This window comes from Aquarana catesbeiana, linkage group LG02 (genome assembly GCF_042186555.1).
Source record: "Aquarana catesbeiana isolate 2022-GZ linkage group LG02, ASM4218655v1, whole genome shotgun sequence".
Lineage (NCBI taxonomy): Eukaryota > Metazoa > Chordata > Amphibia > Anura > Ranidae > Aquarana > Aquarana catesbeiana.
Genome location: NC_133325.1, coordinates 741,014,214 through 741,041,648, shown reverse-complemented (window position 1 = coordinate 741,041,648; position 27,435 = coordinate 741,014,214). Strand labels below are relative to the sequence as shown.

The 27,435-nt window shown below is 43.2% G+C and overlaps 1 long non-coding RNA gene across 1 annotated transcript; it reads left to right on the top strand.

The window, feature by feature from the left end:
* Nucleotides 1-11,418: 11,418 nt before the first annotated feature.
* LOC141130090 (uncharacterized) lies at nucleotides 11,419-12,136 on the top strand. The gene is made up of 2 exons (XR_012241985.1): nucleotides 11,419-11,513; nucleotides 11,628-12,136. It is a non-coding gene; the product is annotated as an uncharacterized lncRNA (long non-coding RNA).
* The last annotated feature ends 15,299 nt before the right edge of the window (nucleotides 12,137-27,435 follow it).

The window sequence follows — 27,435 nt, the reverse complement described above, 5'->3', positions numbered from 1 at the left end:
AGGTGGATGTATTTTATTGTAGAAGAGACATCTCTTCTGTAATAAATAGCCTGCCTGCTTGCAAGTGTTATAAAAATGCATTCAGTTCCACTTTAAAGTGGTTGTAACCCTGAAAAAACAAAAAAAAGATCCTATTTCTCTATAGCGGTGTCATTTGTCCTATTCTATGCTGTAAAATACCTGGTTGATCCTGTCTGTTCCTGTGCCCCCCTGTGTGTGCTGACCACGGTAATCATGGCTGCTTCCGCCCACAGTGTCCAGATAGAAAGAGGCGAAAGAGATGGTCAGTCATACCATCCAACTTTATAATCTTACTTACCCGAGTAGAAACTGCTCAGCTAAATTTGATAAGGTTTGGAATAATTGGGTAGATGCACAAGGACTTACAGTGTAATAGAACATTACTTTTCCTGGAGGCTCAGCCCCAGGCCTGGGTCCCTGTGGTTGATACAGTCCTATTACCTTCCCTTACTCCCCCTCAATATCCTGCCTCTCCCCCATTTCCTAATTTTCTGCATCCCCCTTTTTCTGTTCGTCTTTTCTCCTAACTATTCCTCTTCTTAGGAATTGAATTTGTAGCTCCGAATAATTGAATATGATACCCATCAAATTATTTTTTCCGATTGTGGCATGATACGCTACCTCTGTTCTTAACTCTTGCTTTTTGAATGATGTATTTTATGTAGACTCTACTCTTGCATATGCAATGTCTCTCTTAATATGTGGATGATGTTTTGTTAAAAAAACTTTAATAAACACGGTATCATGGCTGCTAATCCATGATACCGTGGTCTTTTTCTATGCCTCCATCATCTCGCTGTGTGTTTTGGGTCTCTCACCACTCCCCCTCCTTCCCTGCCCGTCATTTCCTAGTCAGTGTGAGAGCTGATCTCCTCCCTTCCCATCCCGCCGCTATTCCGCTGCAATATGTATCACAAAGACTTGTATCCCATCTGCTTTAAAAAATGAATAAAGTACAGTATTTCAGTTTTTTTTTTAATGATAATGCTAAATACCTTTTCTCACACCACCGGTGTGTGGTCACGTGACCTCCCTCTGCTGGCTTGCTGATGTCAGAGGAGAATTTCAGCCCCTCCCTCTGCTCTCCTTAGATCAGGGGAGAGCGGAGGGGGATCACGTGACTGCACAGCGGCGGTGTGAGAAAAGGTATTTAGCATTATCATAAAATTTTTTTAAAAATAACACATGTATGTCACAATGTGACTTTACAACCACTTTAACACATACTACAGGAGACTAGAGACTAGCTCTGGTGTCCCTCCAGCCATTTCCTGCCTCACAGCCAATAAACAAAGGATCGGAATACTGTTGATGTCAGTGCCCTTATATGGACCCATGCCCATATTTAGCCAATGACATAGACTAATTAGGGGCATGTGTCTATATAAGGGCACTAATGTCACCAACATCCCGACTTTATTTACATGTGCTTTGGGGTTGGGAATTAATTGGACTAAAAAAAAAGTGCTATTTTGATGTTTGGATAGAGGATGGATGATGGATGGGGGGTGCCCAAGATTTCCTTAGAGGACACATTGCAAGGGGTTAATGCTACATTAGACTGCCAGAGACCTCTGCCATTGCAACCTTTTTCCCAGTCCCACTGCTTTGGTCTGCAAATTGTCTCAAAGCAAATACCAAAGGGCTGCAGGTTGAGGGAGCATCAGGGACATGCTCTGTGCTTTGTGGTATGCTGGGTTAAAAAAAAAAAAATAGAAGGACCCATTTTTTTAGTGTGTTGAAGTGTGTAACATTAGACATCCCATTTATTTTGTTCACATTTTCATTAAAGTGTGAATTGACTCTGATACTATGGCATTTCTCCCCATATATAATGCACTTTGTCAGTAGATGTGATCCACTGAATCTTTCAGAGTACAAAACACCTAAGTGATTAGCTAGCTATTGAAGCTGCCACTTACTTGGTGTTGGACATTAGTCCTGGTTCTGTGGAATAAAGCACGTTCTTTGAATCACTGCTTTGGAACTTTTATATATCATATGAGTCAGAGAATAGCTGCTTCAATCAAAGCCTAATCACACTTTGTTTTTTTGGCATTTAATGCCTTTAATCTATAGAATTCAAATTGTGCCTCTTGATTGTGTGTAAAATTGTGCCATGGCTACAATATCTATTACTCCTGTTTGAGTATCATAATTTATCATTGTTGGGTAATCCCATACGATACCCCTTAATTATTCTTTCAAACGTCATCATAAAAAATAAATTGGTTGGTTTATTCATACACTATCAATGAATTATTTAACACTTAAAAACCACAAATCCAAAGTCATTGCAAGCACTCCAGAAAGAAAAATTTGATTGCATCAGAATGATATTCCATTTCATTCAAACAGAAACTGATTGCATCAGATCAGTGCTGGAACAAGGTCATCTGGCACCCAAGATGATGACGCCAAAGTGCACCCCCCCGTTCTTTTTTTTTTTTTTATTTAAATCTGAGTAATTCTTTAATAAAAGCTAAATCTATCTGTAGAGCAGGACCCCAACTGTCAGATTGATAGCTCAGTCCTGCAGATTACAGAAGTAAAACATGGCTCTCCTTGGGTAATCATCAAAGCCCTGTGACAGCTGGGAGCGCTGTGCTTTGTTTACAGATCAGCTGGCTGTCACACTGACAGTGGAGCGGAGTGCTGCTGGTTACACAGGGATGGCCATGATCTCTCAATGTAATTTGCAGGACTAAGCCCTAAGCCAGGGGTCTCCAAACTTATTGAGCAAAGGGCCAGTTTACTGTCCTTCAGGCTTTAGGGGGGATCGGACTGTGGGAGTAGAAAATGCCTTGGTATCAATGGAAGGAAACAATGCCCCATCGCTGGTGGTAGTTGGAGGAGTAGTGCCTCAAGGGCCAAATAAAGGCAAGCAAAGGGCCGCATCCAGCCCTTTGGAGACCCTTGCTCTAAGCTGTCAGTTTGACAGCTCAGCCTTGCACAGTCCAGGATGCAGCTGGGCAATGCAGAGGCAAGAATGCCTTCCGCCTCAACTCCCACCTGCAGGTTGGTTCCCAAGGAGATTACATCTGCTACCTTGGCCCAGTTCCTGAACAGGAAAATCCACCCCGCTCAAATTGTTGCTTACACAAGGCTATTGGTGATAGCCCAGCACTGTCACCTAGGGTGAGTCACCTGCTGGTCTTCAGCTGGTTCCTGCTTTACCTGTGCCCTGACCTGCTATATTTGCCTTCCTGTGCACGACACAGCTTGCCCCTGACCAGTCGGATTCCAGCCTACCTGTTATGACCTCATCTTGTCCCCTGACTCCACCTCTAACTTAATTAACTGTACATTGTTGCCTGGCTGTGAACTGACCCTGGCTTGTATCCTGCTTCTGCCTGATGTTCCTGTACTTTCCTAACCTTTTGACTTGTGTCCTAGTTTTGCTCTTGCTGCTGATCAAGTTTTACTGTGTTCCAGCCTCTGGTCCCTGTCTAGTGAACTACAGCCATTTGTATCTTGCAAATAACAGCTGGAGCTGCCCACTATATTGGCCCTACTGTCACAACTACTAAGGGTGTTGGACAAGAGGTACAAGAGAAGGCCCTTTGCAGCTTAATCTCCACCAGGGCACAGGGGTAATATAATCATAAATCACATATAAAAACATTCACACATTCTTTTCTTTTAAACCATCCTGACCAAGTTCCCTTTTTAAAATATATTCAGCTGGGCTGTAAGGAGCCCATAGACTAGGATAGGCAGGTGGACATGCCTGAAATAGTTGACCATCCTCATACACAAAGGTCAGATGGAGCTGTCACAAATTTATCACGGGGGGGGGGGGGAATAACAGAGTTTGGGATGTTTTCTAAGCTGCCGAAGAGCCATCCTATAGAAGAGAGATTGTCATTCAGTCCAACGGAATACCTCATAGTCAGGTCCTCTCATGTCTATGGTAAGCTGTAGTTGCAGAGTACTTAATAAAAAGTTTGGCATACGTAGTTTAACATATTCTTCTTTTATATGTATAGAAAAAAAATATCTGCGAGCAGAGTCCCGAGGCCATTCAGTATAAAGAGGATGGCATATTTATTTACAGAGAGATTGCAAATAAGAACTTCAGAACCTATGCCTCTGCTATGCGGTCAGCAGTGGCGATACAGTAATCACATCCTAGATTTGATTTGTGATTCTCCCGAGTACAGGAATGTTTCCACTTCTCCGCCAAGTCGTCCTGGGGCTTTATTGCCCAGCGGTGCCGTTCCTAAGCAAGGTAAATATTACGCAGTCTGCATTGAGCATCGGCGTTTTTGTTGGATGAGTTAGGGCTTGGCGGTTATATCTCAAGCACCCAGCGAGTGCTATAATTTTCTTTCATATTTATTTCTGATGCACCTGAGCAGAGCTGATTTATTTCTATGGCTCATTTGGAATCGTTATTGTTATTACACGGCTGCAAAATACTCTGAAAGATACTTTAAAAAGTGCCCATAGCAAATGAAACCGCCATTGAGATGCCGCATCGGGGCAAGAAGTTAATTGGTGTCCTAAAAGCAAACGTAGCATGGAAAAAAAGTATAAGCCGTAAGTGCCGCCATCGTAAACGGGGACAGTAAATCACATGCGAAGACTAAATTACAACTAAAGGAATTCCAGTCGATTGGCTGGCAGTGCTTATTGGGAACGAAGCGCAATTGTTTTTATCTCTCCAATTTCAGGCCATACCCATCTTCTTGAACGACCCTTGAGAAATGAAATTTTTTCTTAAGTTGCTTTTTTCACACGCTATCATCGGGGTGGTAACCGCTTTGTAAAACCACATCAGTTCCACATAGTGTTATGCACTCAAAACTAATTGGTTTTGCTTGGTGGCACAAAGAATGGGTGTAGGAAAAAAAAAAAAAACAGGTTTCCTTTGTTTAGATGTGTAAATATGTAATACATCATCAGCAGGGGCGATGGAGCAGAAATCGCATTGCTCCTTGTTTTTCTTTCCGTTGTGCTTTGTTATATGACAGTGGTTTAGAGTTATCTGTTATTTTATGTTATTATTAGTTTTGGCTTCAGGTGAGAAGTTTTGGATCATATTGGGTAAATGTCGAATAAATATTTATGAGGCACTTCTCCGGGCTAGATTATTTAAACAAAAAACAGAGGTAACAATGCCAGCTCTAGTAAAAGTTTATTCAGGAAGACTGTGCAAAGAGAAAAAATCTACAGCAACCTAGCAGAAATGATCTTTCACTACAATGAGCCAAAATTAGATTGGAATTCAGGTTATTAGATAATGTTTTCTTTGCTCAAATTAACTTTCAGTTTAAATCAGATAAATACATTCCAAGTGTATCAAAACAATATGTGTAAAAAGTCTTATGCCGCGTACAGACGATCGGAATTTCCGACAACCAAACTGTGCATTTATTTCCGATGGATGTTGGCTGAAACTTGTCTTGCATACACACAAATGTCGCACAAATGTTGTTGGAAATGCTGAACGTCAGGAACGCGGTGACGTACAACACGTACAATGAGCCGAGAAAAATGAAGTTCAATAGCCAGTGCGGCTCTTCTGCTTGATTCCGAGCATGGGTGGAATTTTGTGCGTCGGAATTGTGTACACACGATCGGAACTTCCGACAACGGATTTTGTTGTTGGAAAATTTGAGAACCAGCTCTCAAATTTTGTTGGCCGGAAAGTCCAAAAAAAAATGTCCGATGGAGCCTACACACGGTCAGAATTTCCGACAACAATCTCACATTGAACATTTGTTGTTGGAAATTCCGATTGTCTGTACGCGGCATTACAGTTTTTTGCTTCAGAAAGAGTTCTACAGCATGCTAGCATGCTGTAGAACAGGACCCTTGCTCTCTGTGTGGCTGAAATGGTCTCTCTGCAGAGGTCCCACACACCTCTCCAGTCAGCAGGGAGCATGAGCTTTGCTGATTGTAGTGCTATAGGTTTGACGTAGCAAGGATGGGTGTTGGACCTTCTCTACAGCATGCTGGCAACAGGCTTTTCTTTTCAGCTGTGGCCACTTTCTAATGAAAACAAACTGTTAGGGACTGTTTACACCATATGCATTGGCCTGCCCTAGGCAGCCTTGTCCAAGACATAACAATGCGATTTGTCTTGAGTCCTATGAGTTCAGTTCACACACTGCACGCAGTGTTGCGCACTGGAAAACAAGGTGAACATGCACTTTATACAAGTCGATCAGCTGCGGCCAGTCCATGAGTCCATGAGAGGCATTCTCCAACAACTGGTGTCTCCTGGGAGAAATTCCATTTCTTCTGGTCCAAATTCTGATGACTTTACATCTATGCAGTAATGGGCAGCATCCTTCTGCTCCTTGCGGGTGTTGTTCTCCGTCTCACTCCCTTTTGGGTACTGAATCTCTCTCTTCTGTAAGGGAAACCTTCTCTTGGCGGCTCTCGGGCCCCCAGCTCCATGGACCTATCTCAGGGGGAAATCCCCAAACTCTCTTACTGGACCACTTTTCCACTTATATAACACAGGGTCAGTGAGTCGGACCCAGAGAAAAACCTAAAGAACCAGGAAAGTGGTAACTCCTACTCTCCCATCCGGGGCAGCACCTAACTGGCTAATTTCAACCCGCTTAAAAGTTTGTGTGTGTCAATAAACGCTGCAGAAACACTGACCCTGGATGTACTTTGTCTGGTTGGAGGCTCTATTCAGCCAGGTGAGCAATCATTTGTATACAGTAAAAATCTGACAGCCACTGCTGCTCATAAATATTATGTGCATGTAGCATGTATCTACTGATTCTTACCAACAGCTGCCCCTGACTGCCCATTTGCTCCTGTGTAAATGTAGCCTTAACTGGAAGAGAAAGCAGAGTCAAAGAGAAGAGTTTATCATATATTCCTGTCTGGATGGTAGGTAGATGGGAAAGAGACAAGACCTGAAAATGTTCTCTTACTGGAGGTGCAAAAAATCATATTTCCTTTCCTACAACACAGAGCTGTGCTTTGTGGCAGGGCTGTGTAAATCTGAGAAATGGATGGGCAATAGACATGAGTGAACTTTGATCAGATGTGGTTTGGCCAAATAATTTAAAATTTACGGACCTCTGGAAATTAGAATTTCAGAACTGAATGTCCCATTGAATTACTGGGCTCCAAAGGGTAGTTATGTGTATTACAGAGCAACAAATGGTGCACTATTGTACAGAAGGGTTTTGGAAGCTCCTGGCTGCCCCGCCCAGCAAAGGGATGGGATCAAAAAACATTCTGAGGTATTTTATTTAAAAATTCTACTGGTGATACCAAGATAAAGAGTGGAACCTGGTGGCACTGGCAGTCAAGCTCAGGATCTGTGTCGATGAGCTTTGATCTTGTGGTGATGGTATCAGTTTGGGAAGAGATCAATCAGGGTTCATTGACAGGTACATTTGACCTGCAATTAACCTCCTTCTGACCAGTATTTGACCTGCTTCTAGTGGGTTTCACATTCTCATAGACTTGTATAGTAATGTGAAACCCACTTAAGAAGAACAAAAGCCCATCAACAAAGGCCCTAAAGGTGCTCACAGCCAAAGTGAATATAAAGCAGAAACAGCCTTTAGTTCCTGTCTCTCAGAGGTTTTTTGGTAGTTCAAAACAAAAAGTTCTGAACAAATTTCAGGATCAGACCTAATGGACAAAAATAAAAAAATGATTTGGCAGGGTAAACAGCTCGCATATGTATTTCATTTATGTATTTAGCTGTTTGAATGGAGCTCATCTAAAACTGGTGTACCTTTAACTTGGGTGTAAAAAAAAAATCCTTGAATGCCTAACACCCACGCCCCAAAAAATATAACACAAACAAAACAATAAAAATATAATTGCACACCACTGCTGGGATCGCTGAATGGGAAACTAGACTCTCATTAGTGGTATATACACAGTTTACTGCAGATAAAATAAATGTACGAAACTACTTATAGTAAAACAGTTACGTGCTCAACAACATCATGTATTTTATTTAAGGCAAATGGCTGCCTTTACAACCCAATGGCTTTAATTTGCCTCTCCAGCTCTATTCAGAAATACTCGCAGAATATAAAACAGCCTCTTGATCTAGTTGAGAGGAAAATGAAAACGCAGTTGCTTCATGTACAGGGGGAGAGAAAACAGCAGCATGATTCAGTGTCTGGGCTGTAACACCAGAGTAATTACTGCAGCTTATAGTGTGAGCTTTGGTGCTACGCTTTGTATAAAGGATATTTTGTAAAGGAGAAACTTTGCAAATGTCACAGGCAGGGTGGGTGTCAAAGGATTCACCTCCCTAGTTAACTATTCGGCCTTTTGCTGCAAGAATACTATGCTGTCTGCAGTACCGTGTACAGTAACTTGGTGCAGACATGACAATAAAAAAATGAGAAGCCAATGAATAAAGCAAGAACAGAGCTGCTGTCTGAGCTGTTACATCATTAGTTGTTGCCCTGTAGGAGCAAATAAACAGTCTGGGCTATCAGCTTGAAAATGTGGGCAACTAATTAAAGTGAAAACGTCAATAGCTATTCTCTGCCATAGCTGAGGCTCCCTTCCAGTCTTTGTTTACTCCTGAAACTGGTACTAGTTCAGGGCAATCAGGTCACTACACATCTTTACATCTATCTCTGCTTCTGGGGACTTGGGCAGTGGCATCCTTAAGTGTAGGATGAGAGCCTCAGATGCAAAAAGTGGCTGACTGTCATAAAAAAGTCACCAAGTCTGGCTGATTTCAACAAGGTCAAGTAATGATGGTCATTTCAATGGGTTCCAGAAAATATCTTGGAGCGGCAAGTCATTTCTATGGGTTCCAGAAGACGTCCTGGAGGCGCCAAGTTCGATATTTGCAGCTGAGTTTTGTTCCCTTCGAACTGGTATTGTCATGCTCTCCCCCTTAGCTTCTCATTCTCAATATGCATGCCTGGGAAATCTTAACATTCTTATAGAAGATCTATCAGCCTCCTTTCCTCCCTCTAATATCTATGAATAGAATTTGGGCCACCATGAACCCCCTAAGAAATGTAAGTAATGGCCCCAAAAATTAACAAAATATAGAATAGAACCTCTTTGATCCAGTATCGTTCCCCTACTTAGACCTAATTTAATCCCTAACTCTAGCAGAATCAACACCTTAACATAGCCCTAGCCATAAACATAAATAAAATAAATATATAGAAATTGAACAAGTCAAAAAATCGATGGACTTTGAGGGCACATAATGAGAGGGAGAATATAAAGGTATACATTTTATTACAGCATAAATAAAAAACCATATAAACAACATACAACCAACACCCTGTATGGACACAGTTACCAGTTACCCAATAATGCAGTTACAGAGGGCTGGATCTAAGGTACAAAGATTGATTTGGTAATATATCAAAGTGAAAAAAAGGTTTCTGATCCAGTAATGCCTCCAAAAACTTGCTTGCAAAGTGAAAAAAAGGTTTCTGATCCAGTAATACCTCCAAAAACGTGCTCGTCCTTTTGACGAGCAAGTTTCTGGAGGCATTACTGAATCAGAAACCTTTTTTTCACTTTGATATATTGCCAAATCACGATCAAGTTTTTGGAGGCATTACTGGATCAGAAACCTTTTTTTCACTTTGATATATAACCAAATCAATTTTTGTACCTTAGATCCAGCCCTCCGTAACTGCATTATTGGGTGACTGGTAACTGTGTTCATACAGGGTGTTGTTTGTATGTTGTTTATAAATAAATGTATACCTTTTTATTGATTCTCCCTCTCATTATGTGCCCACAAAGTCCACCAATTTTTTGACTTGTTCAATCCCTATATATATATTTTGGATGTTGGCATGGTGAGGGTCTTCCCTTCCTATTAATAAAATAAACACATTGAAAAAAGTAACTGACTATTCTCTTGCTTTGCCACATTAGTAGTAAAGCTAATTGGCACGTGGTCACACAATTAATGTGGTTCAATGACAGGTCCCACCGTGTACAGCATCATAGTAGGAAAACAGACTGATGGTCAGTCTTCCAGAAGCACAGAGGGATCACTGCAATGGTTTGAAAATGACCACAGGAAGAACCTAACAGGATGCTTTTGGAATGCAAGAGAAGCTGGAGCACAAAAGAAAAAACAGGGAGGAAGAACAGACTCCATGCACATAAGCTTTCAGACTTGAGCCCAAGTTTGTGTTGTAAGGTGTCAATGCTATCTACCTTGCTCCGTACAAGAGGTCAAGTGGTGTGTATGTTGGGTGAATATGGGGGTCGCAGCTTCCTATTAAAATGAGTCCCTCATTTGAACAACCAGAAATGTGAACATCTTGGAGGCTTCCTATGAATCTCACCTTTCTCATCTCTCATTCATCTCCTATGAATCTCAATGTTCTCATCTCTGGAACATTGCATGTAGCAGACAACCTGCTCTTTTATTGGGATGGGAAATGCATGTAATAGTGGGGATCCAGAAATCTATAATATGTAGACTTACTAGGTAAAGTGGACATATTTGACTTAAATAACAATTTCTTCCTGTGACTCCAGTCGATGATCAACTTTCAGATTTTGGTTCAGTGTTTGCCTGGTTTAAACCAGCAGCATCAGCTACAAAGGCTATATGGCTATAACTACATTGTGAGTACAATTGGTAAGCTGTCCTTGGCGGCCTTGGCCCCCTGGGTAGTTTTACAAATCTATAGCTTTGCAAGTGCAAATCTTATCGATTCGTTCTCTCCTGTGTTTTATAGCCTGTAACTGCAACTTGTTATCTCTAGCTCTCGCTGTTTAAAACCAAGAAAAGGAATGGAGGCTGCTTAGCTCAAATAAACTGGGATGAAAAGAGCTGCCTCTGAAAACTTTCTCCAGTGAGTGAGCTTACAGCAGTACAAAACTTATGTGAACAATTTCCACACAAGTAAGTCCCAGAAGAACACCTTTGGTCCCTTGTGCATTTTTACTAAAATAACAGTGTGCGGAGACGTCTTTATAGAAGGCATGAATTAAAGAGATTTTAGGATGAGAATTGTGTTTTATTTTTCTCCTTTTTAAAAGCAGAGACATGGGGTGGTGGGCAAATGCAACCAATGAGCCCTTACATGGTAGGAACATATTGGGCTAAAACCCAACTGAACTTTTAGTGTAAATCGGGTTGATGCATACCAGGTTTAAGAGCAGCCACAGCCGAAGAAAAGCCTGCTTACTGCCAATATGCAGCAGAAAAGGACTATTACTTCTTGGGTAGAAGCAGTAACCTTTCTGAAGAGGTTTTAGTGCCTGGAGTCCAGCTTTAAGTCTTGAGCATGGATTATTTTCCCTGGTTACATTTCGATGCTTCGGTTACAGTTATGGCCGGTCTATACCTTTAAATAAACACATTGCAGCATGACAGCATTGGTTTGTGTCCTTCCATAGATATCTTACTTAGTGATAAAGAGGAAGTGTTACGTGTTGAACGCACTTCCTCTATCCAAACTCTATAACTGTTCTTTAAGCCCATCGGCTTGCTCACTTCCATTACGTCAGGCGCTGCTTCTTGGGGCGAGAGAACTAGGCTGTACAAGCAGGTAAGGGGGAAATATTCAGCTCTCTCACTCCCACACTCCAGCTATCTGGCTATGCAAATGACAGCCAGGGGAATTTTGTGACAATGTTTCATTCTTTAGTTTTTTTCTTTACAGAAAGTTTCTGGGCTAATGATAGCAATCGATTTCTTATAACAGAGACTGGAAACTCCAAGCAGCCCACTGGTTGATGGTCATTAAAAGAAACATAATAGGGAGGGAAGCAAGTCAGCAATTGTCTAAGTGACAAATACATCCGGACATTCCGTTATTTAAAAGAAACAGAACAAAAAAATAATCATCATGTAATGAGCCACATAAACCAATCCGATCTCAGTTTGTTAGTCAGCACTCTAAAATGTGTCTTGTGGTTTCTTATTAAGTAATTGCACTAATACTAATCTCTGTCTATGTGTAAGTTTTATTATTTATTATATATGTTTATAGTCATGAAGGATTCACTTCTGAAGATTTATATTTATGTATCTAATACAACTAATACAGCATTACCCTCCATGTAGTTCAAGCAGTTCCCCTCTACAGCATTTTTTTTCAGTTTTTGCCTACATGTTAAAATCTGCATTTTTGCCTATACGATTAAAAGCAAGAAGCCTTGGAGAATAAAATGATGGTTGTTGCAATTTTTATGTCACACTGTAGATGCAATAATAACTCCACAGTGGATGGATTAATAACCCCAACATTAGTGTCAATGGATGCAATGATAACCCCCAACATAGGAAACCCAACATTGTTGTCAGTGGGTGCAATAATAACCCTCAACAGAAGAACCTCAACATTGATGTCAGTGAGTGCTGTAATAACCCCCAACATCGGTGTCAGTGGACGCAATAATCACCTGTGACATTGGTGTGAGTACTATTACCCCCACACCCCTGCATTAATGATCAGTGGCCGTGAAATTTAACCCCCCCGATCTTTTGGTAGTCATGGTAGAGAAAGTTAACCCCCCATCTCCCTTCCTGCATTGGTGGTCATGGCAGTGAAAGTTAAGCTCCCCATCCCCCTTCATGCACTAGTGGTCATAGAAGTGAATGTTAACCTGCCATTGGTCATGGCACTTAAAAATAACCTCCCAGTCATGGCACTAAAAGATAATCCCCCCAGTTATGGCAATGAAAGTTAACCCCGCATCCCCCCATTCGTGCGCTAGTAGTCAGTAGGCAGTCAATGTTAACTCCCCGCTGGTCGCGGCACTGAAAGTTAAACCCCCTCCCCCAGTCATGGCGCATGGCAGTGAAAGTTAACCCCCCTTCATGCCCTAGTGGTCATAGCAGTAAAAGTTAACCCCCCATTGGCCATGACAATAAAAGTTAACCCCCCCCCCCCGTGGTCATGGCAGAAAGTCAAGCATCCCCATCGGTTATGATAGCGAAAGTTAACCCCATCCCTATTGATCACTTACCTATCACACACTCTTTCTCCCCAGGCCAGGACTTTACTTGTACTGTGGACGGAGATAACTCCGTCTACAGTACAGTCTTCCTTTCAGTGGCGGATGCTGGGGCACAGAGAGCATTCCAGCACTCGGCACCCCCGCTGCCACTCTGCTATGCATATGGTGCCCAACAGACCGCAGGTTGCATGTTGGGCACCAGGGCCTTATATAGTAGTCACCCAAACAGGTATCCCCATTAGAATTTTTCCCCTTACCTCCTGCTTCTGTGACAACATAAACATTCTGGATTTTTTTCATCACTTTCAGTATTGTGAACAGTAGTCACTGGGAGTAATAAAAGGGTGAATCTCCCTAGCGGGGACACAGCAAAAAAGAACATCAAAGAGTTTTTAACCCTTCCACATAGTATACAAAACAAAAATTGATGGTTTCACATACACACAACCTGCTGCATGCTTGTTCTATGTCACCAATTTAGAAAATAGGGAAGTGAAAGGTTTAGCAGGATACATCAAGACTTTTTAGAAGGATGTCCACAATGGCACTTCGGGCAGCTCAAAGTTTTTATTGCTGTCTGTGCCCCATTAGGGAGATAGTTACATAGTTAGTCCGGTTGAAAAAAGACACAAGTCCATCTAGTGCAACTAATAAAAAGGGGGGGGAAAAAATGTTACAATCCCATATACACAATCCCATACCCACAGTTGATCCAGTGGAAGGCAAACAACCCCAGCAAAGCATGATCCAATTTGCTTCAGCAGGGGAAAAAATTCCTGATACCCCGAGAGACAATCGGATATTCCCTGGATCAACTTTACCTATAAATGTCAGTACCCAGTTATATTATGTACATTTAGGAAAGAATCCAGGCCTTTTTTAAAGCAATCTATTGAGCTGGCCAGAACCACCTCTTGAGGGAGTCTATTCCACATTTTCACAGCTCTTACTGTGAAAAAAAACAACCTTTCTGTATTTGGAGATTAAGGCTGGGTTCACACTTATGCAAATTGGATGCGGGTTTCCTCCGCATCCAATTCGCATGACAGAAGTTTGTGACCAGTGTTCCGTTAGAATCGGCAACCTGTCAGATTAGGTAATGTAAGTGAGGTTCCGTCAGCTGCGCTTTTGTCCACCGCTACCAGGTTTGCTCATCTGACAGAACACCTGCAGTCAGAAGAAGGCAACGGACATCTTACTACACCCAGCTATGTCTTGATTTTCACAGTAATTTTAGCAATAAAGTGAGCATATATAAATAAATATAGTGTATTGACATCTGTGATGCTGTTTGGATGTTAAATTTGAAAGCCTAAAGGTTTAGCGCTGAGCAGTGTAGGGTGTACCAACATGGCCTCCGCCACCTTTCTACTGCTGTCGTCCAGCTTCTTTCAAAATGTAATATCCAAACAGTATCACATTTGTCAACATTCTATATTTATATATGCTCACTTTTTAATTGCTAAAATTACTGTGAAATTCAAGATGTAGCTGGGTGTACTAAGCTGTCCACTGCCGCTTTTTCTGACTGCAGGTGCTCTGTCAGATGAGCAAACCTGGTAGCGGGTGTACGCATGTGCAGCTGACAGAACGTCACTTCTGTTACCTAATCTGACGGGTTGACGATTCTAATGGAGCTGGTTCGTACATCTCCGGGGCGGCTGCGGAGCGACTTGCACAGGGGTCCTGTGCGTCTTTGGCTCAGTTTCAGGTCCGATTTCAGGCAAAAATTTGGGTCTGATTCATCCCTGAAATGGAGAACAGGGACCCACTGGACCCCTGCTGTCAGCCGCATGCGTTTTAAGTGTGAACCCAGCTTAAATCTCTTTTCCTGTCGCATCATGGCAGCATACACTTTGGGTTGTGACTCCGCCCCCACAACCTGATAGGACTACATAGCTATAAATTGTAGAGGTGGCCCCTGCCCAGTATTCTCTTATTTTTCCTCACCTGAAGGACTGAACATATCAGAAGCACCCCCTTACCGAATTCGCCCCAGCCAGGTTCTAGCCTCTCCTGGGTGGAAGTCCTTACCTGTACAGCCTCTAAACGAGCTAGATGGAAGGAACCCCGCTCTGGTGATCTCGGGGGTATGTTGCGGCTCCAGTATAAGCCTTAAACAGGCTTAGTTGTTGTGCAGCGGTCTCCATGTCACTTTGTTTCACTTTTGTTTGTTTCTTCTCCTTTGCTGGGCTTTGTGGTCCCTCTGTGCCTCCCTTCAGGCTTCCCGGGCGTCTCGGCGCTTCCGCGCATGCGCAGTGCGCACCCTCAGGGCGTCCTTTCGATTTTGCCAGTTTCCAAGAGGACGCCGGGCGCCTCGCGCCGCTACTGCGCATGCGCGAGCGGGTCGTGACCTCGGCGGCCATGGCGGCAATTTTAAAAGCCCTGTTTGTCTTTTCTGAGCTCTCCTTGCTTCCTGGAAGACTTCTGACTGCTGTATTTTGACTTGCTGCATCCCTGAAGTATCCCCTCTCTGGGTAAGTGTCTAATACTTATGCACTGTCTTTTTGGGGCCTGTTTGCATGCTCTTACCTTCCTATACCCTTCTCAGGTGCTCACCTTCCTCTCCTATGGAGGCCGCTGCCCCAGCAGATCACCACCAGCCTAATAGGTAAGGGGGGGGATTCCAGTGGTAAGTAGAGAAGATTGAAAAAGAGAGCAGGACCGTATTAACGCTACCTAATTGGTCAGCCCTGTCAGGTCCGCAAGATCATCCAAGTCAGGACGAAGAGAGTCTTCGCACAGGAGAAGCCGCTCCGCCCATAGACGCAGCCGCTCAAGCGGAAGAAGTCGCTCAGGCCACAAGGGGAGTCGTAGACGGAGTCGATGCCATTCAAGACATAGCCGTTCTTACCACAGAAGATCCCCTGCAGGAGGACACCAATCCTCTGCGCACCCTTCCCGCCCAGCCGGGAACGCTTGCTGGGTATGCGGGGCCACGGCCCTCCCAGACAAACTAGCCTGCCGCAAGTGCATGGATGAAGCCACCAGGGAGAAAGAGCCGGATTCCATAGAACCCACTGGAGTCTCTACTCCCCAGGTCTCAACTCCTGATGTAGAGTTTACGGCCTATAGCACCTCATCCACCATTCCCAGTGCATCAAGGGATCAAGAACTCCCGTCGGATGGTGAGGAGCTGGAAGCTTCAGCTGGCTTTGATTTTGCGCTCATAGAACCGTTCATCAGATCGGTTAAGGAAGCGATTAACTGGGAGGAGCTTGAGGAGATACAGCCAAAACAGAGAAAGTATTTCCCAAACCTCAAGAAGGTCCCGGAGGCCTTCCCATTCATTGACGAATTAGATGAACTGATTAAGGAGGAGTGGCAGAATCCTGAAAAGAAGTTTAGTCTGTCCAACAGGCTTACCAAACTGTACCCACTCAAGGAACCCAAAGTATCCCCTTTACTTTCTCCTCCAGTAGTGGATGCATCTTTGATGCGTCTAGCCAGGCACGTGACGCTCCCCATTGAAGATGCAGTAACGTTCAGGGACGTGCTTGACAGGAAGGTGGATACAGACCTTAAGAGAGCTTACCTGTTCGCAGGAGGTGCCTGCAGGCCAGCGGTGGCATTAGCGGCGGTTGGGAAAGCTATCTCCAGCTGGTCCTCAGCCACAGCGAGACTCGTCACTGAGGGCGCAGATCAAGAGCAGATCACTAAGGCCTTACAAGAACTGAGCCTTGCGGGAGAATTCGTGGCGGAAGCTTCCGTAGATACTATCAGATCCACATCAAGGTCCATGTTAGCTTCTGTAATGGCCAGAAGGGCACTATGGCTCAAACCTTGGTCGGCTGACCCCGCCTCGAAATCTAACTGGTGCAGGATTCCGTATGACGGGGTGAACCTCTTTGGGACGAAGCTGAATACCGCAATCTCTAAAGTGACAGGCGGGAAGTCGGGTCTCATACCATCGGACAGAAGGCCGAAACAACAAAGGCCACCTCCCTTTAAACGTAATCTTCCAGAGAGATACAGGGATGCAAAATCCTATAGACCCGGGAAGGAATACAGAAGGAGCTGGAAGAACCCCCAGACGTCCTTCCTCAAATTCCAGAAACCCAAGACCCCTGCCTCCAATGACCAGAAGTCCTTTTGAAGGTTTGCCCGCCCAACCAGCGGTAGTGGGTGCCAGACTCACAAAGTTCAAGTTGGTCTGGGTGGGAATGATAAAGGACCCATGGACGGTGTCCACCATTCATTTCGGACACAGGTGGGCATTCAGAGGTCGTCCTCCAAGAGACCAATTTTGCTCAACCAGACTTCCTCCTTCTCAACAGAAAAGACTATCCTTAGTCCAGTATATTCAGGAGTTGCTCCAAAAACAAGCAATAGTGGAGGTACTGCTATCTCAAAGAGGCAAGGGTTTCTATTCCCCACTCTTCTTAGTGAAAAAGAAATCAGGGGACCTTCGTCCAGTCCTGGATCTAAAAAACCTCAACCGGTCGATACAGATAGAAACATTCAAGATGGAAAGCCTTCAATCAATCCTCCAAGCAATAAACTTGGGAGATTGGATGCTGTCAATCGACCTCCAGGACGCATATTTGCATATCCCTATCCATTCCGAGTTTTAAAAGTTTCTCCGGTTTACCCTAAACCATCGGCACTTCCAATTCCGAAGCCTCCCGTTTGGGATCTCTACCGCACCCAGGACGTTTACAAAGGTCCTATTACCTGTAATAGCCCACCTGAGAGAAAGGGGGCTGAGGGTCCATCATTATCTGGACGACATCCTACTTTTCTCAGACAGCCAGGATTCTCTCGTCCTTCACAGGGAAATCCTCGTCTCCACGTTACAGTCCCTAGGGTGGCTGATAAATTGGAAGAAGAGCAACATCCATCCCACACAGAGAATGGTCTTTCTGGGAGCCGAACTGGACACGAGGGAGAACACAGTGGAACTTCCGGGGGAAAAAATCCCTCCTCTAATTCAAAAGGTGAAAAGGGCAATCTCTGCTACAATGCTCCCGGCCAGGACATGTCTCAGTATCCTGGGCTCCCTAGCTTCCACCATTCCAATGGTCCAATGGGCACAATGGAATTCGAGACCTCTCCAGATCTCCTTCCTGCGTCAGTGGAAGGGCACATCAATGTCCCGACCAATCTTCATCTCTCAGGAGGTAAAGCAATCATTGAAGTGGTGGGTACGACCTCACAACTTGGGAAGATGCAGGCATATAATCACTCCCTATCAAGAAATCGTGACCTCAGATGCCAGTCTACAGGGATGGGGAGCTTACTATCAGGACCTTGCGGCTCAGGGTCGTTGGCCTTTCAGGGCACAGGATACAGTGTCGAATGTTCTGGAGATGAGAGCAGCATTCCAGGCTCTCCTGGCCTTCAGTTTTCACTTGAGGGGGAAGCACGTCCTCCTGAGGATGGACAACAAGGTGGCTGTTGCCTACGTCAACAGGCAGGGGGGCACCAGAAGCAGGTCCATGTTGCAGGAGGTCCGTCCTGTTCTGGAATGGGCGCAGCTGAATCTACTGGACCTAAGGGCGGTTTATGTTCCGGGAGTCCAGAACACCTTAGCCGACTCGCTGAGCAGGAATTTCTCCTCCAACAACGAATGGTCTCTGAGTCCACAAGCCTATGCTCTCATATCCCGGACCTGGGGCTCTCCAGAGATAGACCTAGCAGCAACTCCGGAGAACACAAAATGCCAGAGATTCCTATCAAGGGTACCGTTTCCTTCGGCAGAGGGGACGGACTGCCTCCAACACCCCTGGAACTTTCACCTGGGGTACATTTTTCCCCCGACGCCTCTCATAGCGAGATTCCTCCTGAGGCTCAAGAAGTCAACAGCATTGGTGGTAGCAGTGATCCCTTTCTGGCCGAGGAGGCCATGGTTTACTACCCTCATGCAGCTGAACACGGCAGAGCCTCTGCCTCTCCCATTGACGACAGACCTACTCTCCCAGGGACATCTTCTTCACCCGAACCCGGGGAAGCTACACTTGATGGCCTGGAGGCTGAAAGGGCTAGGTACTTAGAGCAGGGCTGTTCCCAGAAGGTGGTGGATACCTTACTCCAGGCCAGAAGGTCTACTACCAACATCACGTACAGAAGAGTTTGGGAAAAATTTGTCTCCTTCTCTCAGCAGCAAGGTTGGGACTCGTCCTCCCCGTCGGTGTCTCAGATCTTGGAATTCCTTCAGCTAGGCCTAGAAAAAGGCCTTAGGTCAAGCACCCTGAAGGTCCAGGTATCGGCCCTGTCCGCCTTGACAGGAGTTAAATGGGCGCAAGAGCCTCTGGTGATTCAGTTTCAGAGGGCCTGTCTAAAGCTGAGGCCCCCTAGGAAACCGTCATTCCCGGTCTGGGATCTCTCAATCGTTCTGGAGGCATTATCCAAGGAACCCTTTTTTCCAACACAGAGCATATCCCTCTGGGATCTAACGCTGAAAGTTTCATTTTTAATAGCCATAACATCGGCGAAGCGAGTGTCAGAGATGCAAGCTCTAATGGTTAGCGAACCATATTTGGTTGTTCTTCCAGACAGGCTAGTCCTAAGACCTTCGGATCGATTCATCCCCAAGGTATCCTCATCTTTCCATTTTAACCAGGAGATTAATCTTCCAGCACTCAGCACGGATCAGGGAGATCCCCATCCATTAGATGTTAAGGGTACCGTCATGGAGTATCTCTCGGCAACAAAATCTATCAGAAAGTCGGAGAGCCTCCTAATTATCCCACATGGTTTCAGGAGAGGTCAAGCGGCATCCTCACGCACCATTGCTTCATGGCTAGTAAAGACCATCAAGAGATCTTACTCACTGAGTAACCATCAAGTACCTGAGGGCTTAAGGGCACATTCCACCAGGGCAGTGGCAACCTCCTGGGCGGCATATTGTAGAGTCTCGGCGGAGACGATTTGCAGAGCGGCTACCTGGTCCTCCAGGAACACCTTTATGTCTCATTACAAGGTGGATTCCGCCTGCTTATCCACGGTGGATTTCGGAAGATCCGTTATCCAGGCCAATTCCTCTATTCTTTGTTAAATAAACTTAGTTTGAATTCCCACCCAGAACCCAGTCTTTGCGAGTTACTCCCCAAAGTGTATGCTGCCATGATGCGACAGGAAAACGGAAAATTGTATACTCACCTTTCCGTAATTTTCCTTTCCTGTCGTATCTTCATGGCAGCATACAATCTCCCACCCGTCTAAGGTGATATATATACGGAGAATACTGGGCAGGGGCCACCTCTACAATTTATAGCTATGTAGTCCTATCAGGTTGTGGGGGCGGAGTCACAACCCAAAGTGTATGCTGCCATGAAGATACGACAGGAAAGGAAAATTACGGAAAGGTGAGTATACAATTTTCCGTTTTCCTCCAGATGTAAAGAGTGCTCCCTTGTCCTCTGTGATGACATTAAAGTGAATAACTCAACACCAGGTTTACTATATGAACCACTTATGTATTTATACATAGTAAACACCAAAAATTACCGCGCTACTCTATGCAATGATGAAAAACTCTATTAAATAACATAAAAAGCTGCAGTCCTAAAGTGAGGCGTGCACATACTAGACAAAAATAATCAAAAAAGACTGCGCTAGAAAAGATGACATGTGATGTAACTAAACCAACATGATTAAGTGAATAAATAAATACAATTCATCGAGTGTGAAAATTAATAATAATTAGACATAAAAAATCTATTGAAAGTAAGTAAAAGTGACTGAAAAATGAAAGTCCCAAATAAAGTTGAAAAAAGTGACTAAATACAGAAAAAAATATATAAAAAATAATCCAAAAGCAGACAGTCCTTGGAGCCAAGGTAGATATAATCGGTGATCCTAGACGTAAAACACCCAGTGAGGAATCCTCCACCTATTAAGATGTAGGCTTACCAGAGGTAAGCTGTAAATCAGCTTACTAGTGGACATCCACTCAGGGGAAATCAGCTCCTCAAGTCTCCTCGCAGAAAAGGGGCAGACAGGACCTCTCAATGTAATAGATTCAATCCGCATATCAGGAGGACCCAAAAGGATAAAACAAATTCTCCATAGTGTAAAACTGTATATCATTTATTAAGGTAGAAAGATGATCACACTTACATGTAAAATCACGATAAGAGGCACATAAGATGTATAACAGCCGGCCGGCTCGCATGCACCCGTTCAAACGAATAAGGATAAAACGATGACGTCAGCGCGTCAACCTTCCGACGTACGTTTCGTCCTATTCGTCCCCCATGACGACGTCCAATAGGACGAAACGTACGTCGGAAGGTTGACGCGCTGACGTCATCGTTTTATCCTTATTCGTTTGAACGGGTGCATGCGAGCCGGCCGGCTGTTATACATCTTATGTGCCTCTTATCGTGATTTTACATGTAAGTGTGATCATCTTTTTACCTTAATAAATGATATACAGTTTTACACTATGGAGAATTTGTTTTATCCTTTTGGGTCCTCCTGATATGCGGATTGAATCTATTACATTGAGAGGTCCTGTCTGCCCCTTTCCTGCGAGGAGACTTGAGGAGCTGATTTCCCCTGAGTGGATGTCCACTAGTAAGCTGATTTACAGCTTACCTCTGGTAAGCCTACATCTTAATAGGTGGAGGATTCCTCACTGGGTGTTTTACGTCTAGGATCACCGATTATATCTACCTTGGCTCCAAGGACTGTCTGCTTTTGGATTATTTTTTATATATTTTTTCTGTATTTAGTCACTTTTTTCAACTTTATTTGGGACTTTCATTTTTCAGTCACTTTTACTTACTTTCAATAGATTTTTTATGTCTAATTATTATTAATTTTCACACTCGATGAATTGTATTTATTTATTCACTTAATCATGTTGGTTTAGTTACATCACATGTCATCTTTTCTAGCGCAGTCTTTTTTGATTATTTATGTATTTATACATGTTAATCATATCCCCCCTTAATCTCCTCTTCTCAAGAGAGAATAAGTTCAGTTCCTCATAGTTGGGCTGAGATTTACTCTCTCTATTTGTCCTGTTTATCATTATCACCAAAAATGAAAGAAAAAATCCCAAATTTTGGGTTGCCACCAGAACAAGAATAGAAAATGAAAAAAAAATGCCTTTAGTTCTACTTTAACATTTCTTGTGTCTCTCTATACATTTTATACGTTATCCTATTGAACATAAAAAGGTGTCCATTTTGTAATTTACTCTATTATATGGGACAATCCACAGCTCGCTATCGGTTCACAGGTGACATCACAGAAGGCATGAGGCCAATTTCCTATTACCATTTATAATGAACTTACTGTATCATCTAATTAATAAAGCCGTTTCTGAGGTAAAATGTGCTATTTCTATTTACGGTATTAGTTAATTATTTTGACACAGCTAACTTTATTTGCAGTCAGCCCATCTGTTCACACATTAGTAAGTGTCTGTGTTTAGCACCTATCATCAGTAATGAATGCTCTGAGGTGTCTCTAGTTTTGGAGAACCTTAGAGACATAGTACATATATATTAGGTTTTTTGTCAGCAAATGGCTGTTGGCAGGAGAAGAGCAATGCTAACATTATGCAACTGTTCAACAGAAAAGGTGTTGTGAGAACATATTGGCTACAAAAACAGATTGAATACATTTCTTTTTTGCTACCTTCGTGACTGAAATTGGAAATCTCATTGTCAGTGGGCTTACAGTGGTCTTGGCACCTGTTTATTCAGAGAAACCTTTATGCTCCATTTACACCTGAGAGTTTTGTCGCTCGATTCCCAAAGCGTGATGACACTCAAGCTGAAGAATCTCATTATCCCCAAGAGGCCTATTCACACCTGAGTGTTGTGTTGCTTGTCACCTGTCAAGTGAAGCTCAAAAAAGTACATGAGCTTGTTTCAGGGTAGATTTGCATGTTTTTGGCCCCATAAACTCTAAAATATATCTTTTTTTCGTTTCGGATGGAGTTGAGAGGGATTAGAACACCTGCAGGGGCGGATTGACCATTGAGCCACTCGGGCACTGCCCGAGGGCCCTGGGCCACTAGGGGGCCCCAACAGGGTTGCCAGCCTCAATGAAACCAGGGACAGTATGTATAAATCTGTGTTTTTTTACATCTGTCTGTGTATACTGTGTGTACATGTATGTGTATACTGTGTGATTGTATACTGTGTGTGTGTATACTGTGTGGCCCCATAATCTCCTATTGCCCGGGGGCCCCATGAGTTATCAGTCCGCCCCTGAACACCTGTCAGGTTTTAAATTACTGCCTCTCCCCCCACTGGGGATATTTACCCTCTCTATTTGTCCAGTATACCATTATCACGGAGAGTGAACGTGTAAGAAAATCCCACATTTTGGGTTGCCCCAGAGCAGGAACAGAGATTAAATCTTCCAATGAGGACACTTATTCTGGTGAGAACCTGAAATTCCCACTTTGTAGAGATTTCCTCTCACTTTCTGTTTTGGAAATGGGACAGGAAGTGAAGGGAGATCTCCAAAATAGGACACAGATGGCAAAAAAAAAAAAAAAATGGCGGGGGTTATAACTCATTCTTACTTTTTTTTTCGAAGTGCCTTAAAAAAATCTTGCTTACATGTGTTTTTAGGCGCTTCCAATAATAAGCCTATGATGCCAAAAACATGCATTTCTGTGCTACACATAGAAAGTGCATAAATTGCATAAAATGAATGAAAAAAAGAAATAGGCAAAAAGACGAAATAAAATAAACACCTAAAATATATTCTATGCTATGCTGAAGCTTAGTGTGAACAGGGCCTTAGGCTCAGATCATAAAATATTGCTAGCAATTAGTTGCCTCTATTGGAGCACATGGGCAATTTTAGTTGATCAGTCATTGATCGATGGAAAGTACAATAGCAAAATGCTCCAATTCTGTCCCATCATGAGGAATTGTAGCTTTTTTTTAGCTCATTGATTTTAATAAGAGGATGCAATTATTTGAAAATTTTTGTAAAATCAAATAATTTCAGGCAATTTTTCTTTTCAGCCTGTGATTTTCTGGCCTTGCAGAGCACAAAAACAACAATGACGGCCTTAACATTTCTCTCAGGACAGCTTTCTATAAAATACTTTTTCAGACAGAGACCTTGCACAAGCAGGTTGTGGACCGTATTGTTCTTTTTAAAATATAACCTGTTATAAATACAAATAACAGCAAGACAGTAATAAAATGTGTGGCGCTATAAACTGCACTATGTTTTCTTTTCCACTTTTATTTGCTTAAAGTGTAAGTAAAGATAAACTTTTTTTAGTTTTAGAAAACTTAGCGAATAGTTAAATCTGAATTCTGGAAATTTAGCTCCTTTGTAAAAAGTGTAGGCACACTATGTGTTAAGTCCAAGGAGCTGACAGTTTTGATGCACTCCCAGAGTATTGGCTATTATTGTATTTCTGGGAGCCCAATGCTGATTCTTCAGGTCTAAGCATCTTCAACATTACAATCGGTGTAGCTGCTATGCCTGCCCCTGCCTCCTCCTGCCCAATCACAGAAGCCTTTGTATTATGTGAACTCATTCACATAATATAAAGGCTTCTCTGAATGGGCAGCAGAGTGAAGGGGCGGGCAAAGCTGCTCTGTGTGCCTCTCTCCTCTCTCACAGGCCCAAGGGTCAGAGCCATAAACCTGTCAGATATACTTGAAATAATAAAGATAATGTGCAGATGTCATGCACCTCATTGGACTTAACTCATAGCATGCTTGCACTTTGTACAAAATTGCTGAATTCCTGCAATTCAGCTTTAAGACCCTGGTCTGGGTTTTTTTGTGTGTGACAGATTTTTCTTTACTTCCTGTTGCAGAGACTCTACAGAAAGTAAGAGAAGATCTCTACAAACCGAGGGGACAGTCCCTCTTGGACAGTTGTCATCAGAACAGGTTTCCCCATTGAATGAGTTCCCCTCACCCGCAGTTGCTACAACAAATCAAACATTTAAAAAAAATTGGATTTCCTATCACTTTCTGTACCAGGGACAATGGTGATTAGGACCAATTATTTGGGTAAATTTCCCCAACAGGGATTAGGGAGCCATGTGTGTCCATCCTTAGAGGACACTGAGGTGACTGGAGGCCTTGGAGCTGTTCATGCAAAAAGGTGAGCATTGCAGGCTAAATTCAGATCACTTTTTCTGCATGCATCATTGCTAATGACCTCTCAAAACAGGTAAAACACATCTTCAAGTGTAACTATGACAATGCTGCTGTCCAAAGGTGGCTATATAGTTCCTCCATAGATACATTGGAAGTCTGAATGTAGAGCGTAGAAAGTGTGTTACTGGCTGGATAGTAAATAATAATAATAATTAAAAAAAAAAAGCTACTGGTTTTCCTCAGGTGCATTTCAGGAACATCTAGAGAAGTTATGGTGCATTGTGGTTGAAATCAATTCTATGCCTAGTGTAGCTTGAAAGCTCTGGTCAAGGAATTAATGGAGGAGGAACAGATCCCCTTTTACGTTATGGGGATAATGGGGGGCCTCACCTTTAGGAACTATGTCCTACATTCCACAAGTCTGAGCTTTCAGGCAATAGATCACTCTCGTTGGGTTGTTGGGTGCCCCCTCTACCTGGCTCCCCCGTCCTGGGAAATTTTTCAGTGTCTGTGACATGATGTACCTTCTGTATATACTCTGAAGGTTTCTCCAATACATAAACACTGCCCCTGAAGCCTCTAGTTTTTTTTATGTTAAAACTGGGCAAAAAAAAAAAAAACAGAAAGAAAGAAAACTGCTGCAGACACCACGTCTAAGGACGGTACGATACAATATATTACATTTACGTATTTGGGTTTAGATATGTTTTAAATCATGTATCAGGAAAATGCTCCCCATTTTGCCAAATTTTACTTTTGCATTGCCAGAACCGAAAAACAAAGGCATCACAGAGTACTCTGGCAATCCATGAGCTCTCAAAAAGCCACCCAAAATCATTTTGTGTCAATGTTTTACTTGTAGTTGCTTGTAGGGCACCTCTATACACAGCACGTGCATTGTCAATAATAAAGTATGTTTCATTATAGAACAAAAATTCTAACCTCCTTTTAGACAGTTAACCGCATTTCCTGTAAAGCAGAAGAAGATCTTCATTCATATAAGAAGATGGTACTTGCCTAGTTGCTGCGTTGTATCCAAGCATCAGGCTGAACAGTATCTGGTTCCCCCGTGTGAGCACACCACACATTTCCTGTACTTCCTCCTCCATTGCTGACACACCACTAGTTGAATTTCTGCAGAAACAAATCATCCCAGCGTGTTTTACCATCATCGCCCTGCTCTCTCGCCTCTGTCAGATCACCAAAAGTCAGCCCCAAAATGCAGGCGACCCTTATATAAGAGATAAGAATGACTCATGCCTTTACAGCTTCGTTTCTGTTATTTCCCACCCTTTCCATCTCTTCTCGGAATCAGACAGCAAAAAAGGGGAAAAACAAAAAGATCTGTGATTAAGAAAGTAAAATAAGTTTAATAATAAAATACGTATAACAGAAATGGACTTTCCTTTTTCATTATATATGTAAAATTAAAAAGTACCTGCTCAGAATTACTGGCCCAGACTTCAGTCTGCAAATAAAGTTTGCCTCTCTGCCTCCGTCCCTTCCCCCCCATCAATATCAGTTTTTTTTTCGGTGCTTTTCTGTCTGGGGGGGTTTCTGGATGACCTACTCCTGCCACAATTCTGGCCTAGGCCAGAATGAGGTGTCCTGGCCTGAGGCCCTACAGGCTGCAAAAGCCCATTCATAGAACAGCCAGAAATTAGAGATGCCACTTCGATTGGGTTGGACTATTTGGACACAAGAGAGAAAGCTGCCTGACGATGACCAAGATGGCACAGGCACAGACACCTGAACAGCCAATCTATGCAGGACAATGCTGCATCTGCTAAGCAGGTGAGAGTGTTTTTGTAATATAACCCAGCATAACAGGTAAGTGGGGATGGGGATGATTAGGGGCAGGTTAAATTATACTTTAACTGGCAAAACAGTATGTGCAAGTTAGCTAGGCACTCGCTCACAGTTCATAGTTTGTATTAGTGTGAGGGGTATAAAGATTACATTTAATACATCAGTGGGACAAGGAATAATATGAATTGTTTATTATTATCTCTGGCTGACTCTTTCACATGGGCACCCTTTGTTTAGTTTCAGTAGGGCATCTTAGACTTGCATCAGAACAGAAACAGATGTCACATATGTAACATCCATGTCTGTTCCATTTTTTCCCAGATAAGTGATGGAGATAAAAGGTAACCAATGTGTAGCAGTCGTCACCAAAGGAGCGACTGAATTTGTTTGGGCTCTCCTATACTGTCTAGGGATAAACAGTTCCAAAGCTGCCTAAAAAATAATACAAAAAAAATATTTATTTAACTCTGAGGGAGATAAGGTTAGGGTACAGGACACCCCAGAGGTCACAGCAGACTCTAGTGGTTAGCCAAAATGACATACTCCTCAGTCTTCACAGGATAGAGTATGAGCTTAGACCCAGACTCTGGCCTTGTCTCATATGCACATGGTTGCCCTCCCTAAGCAGCAGGCATCAGAGAATGAGATATCTAACATA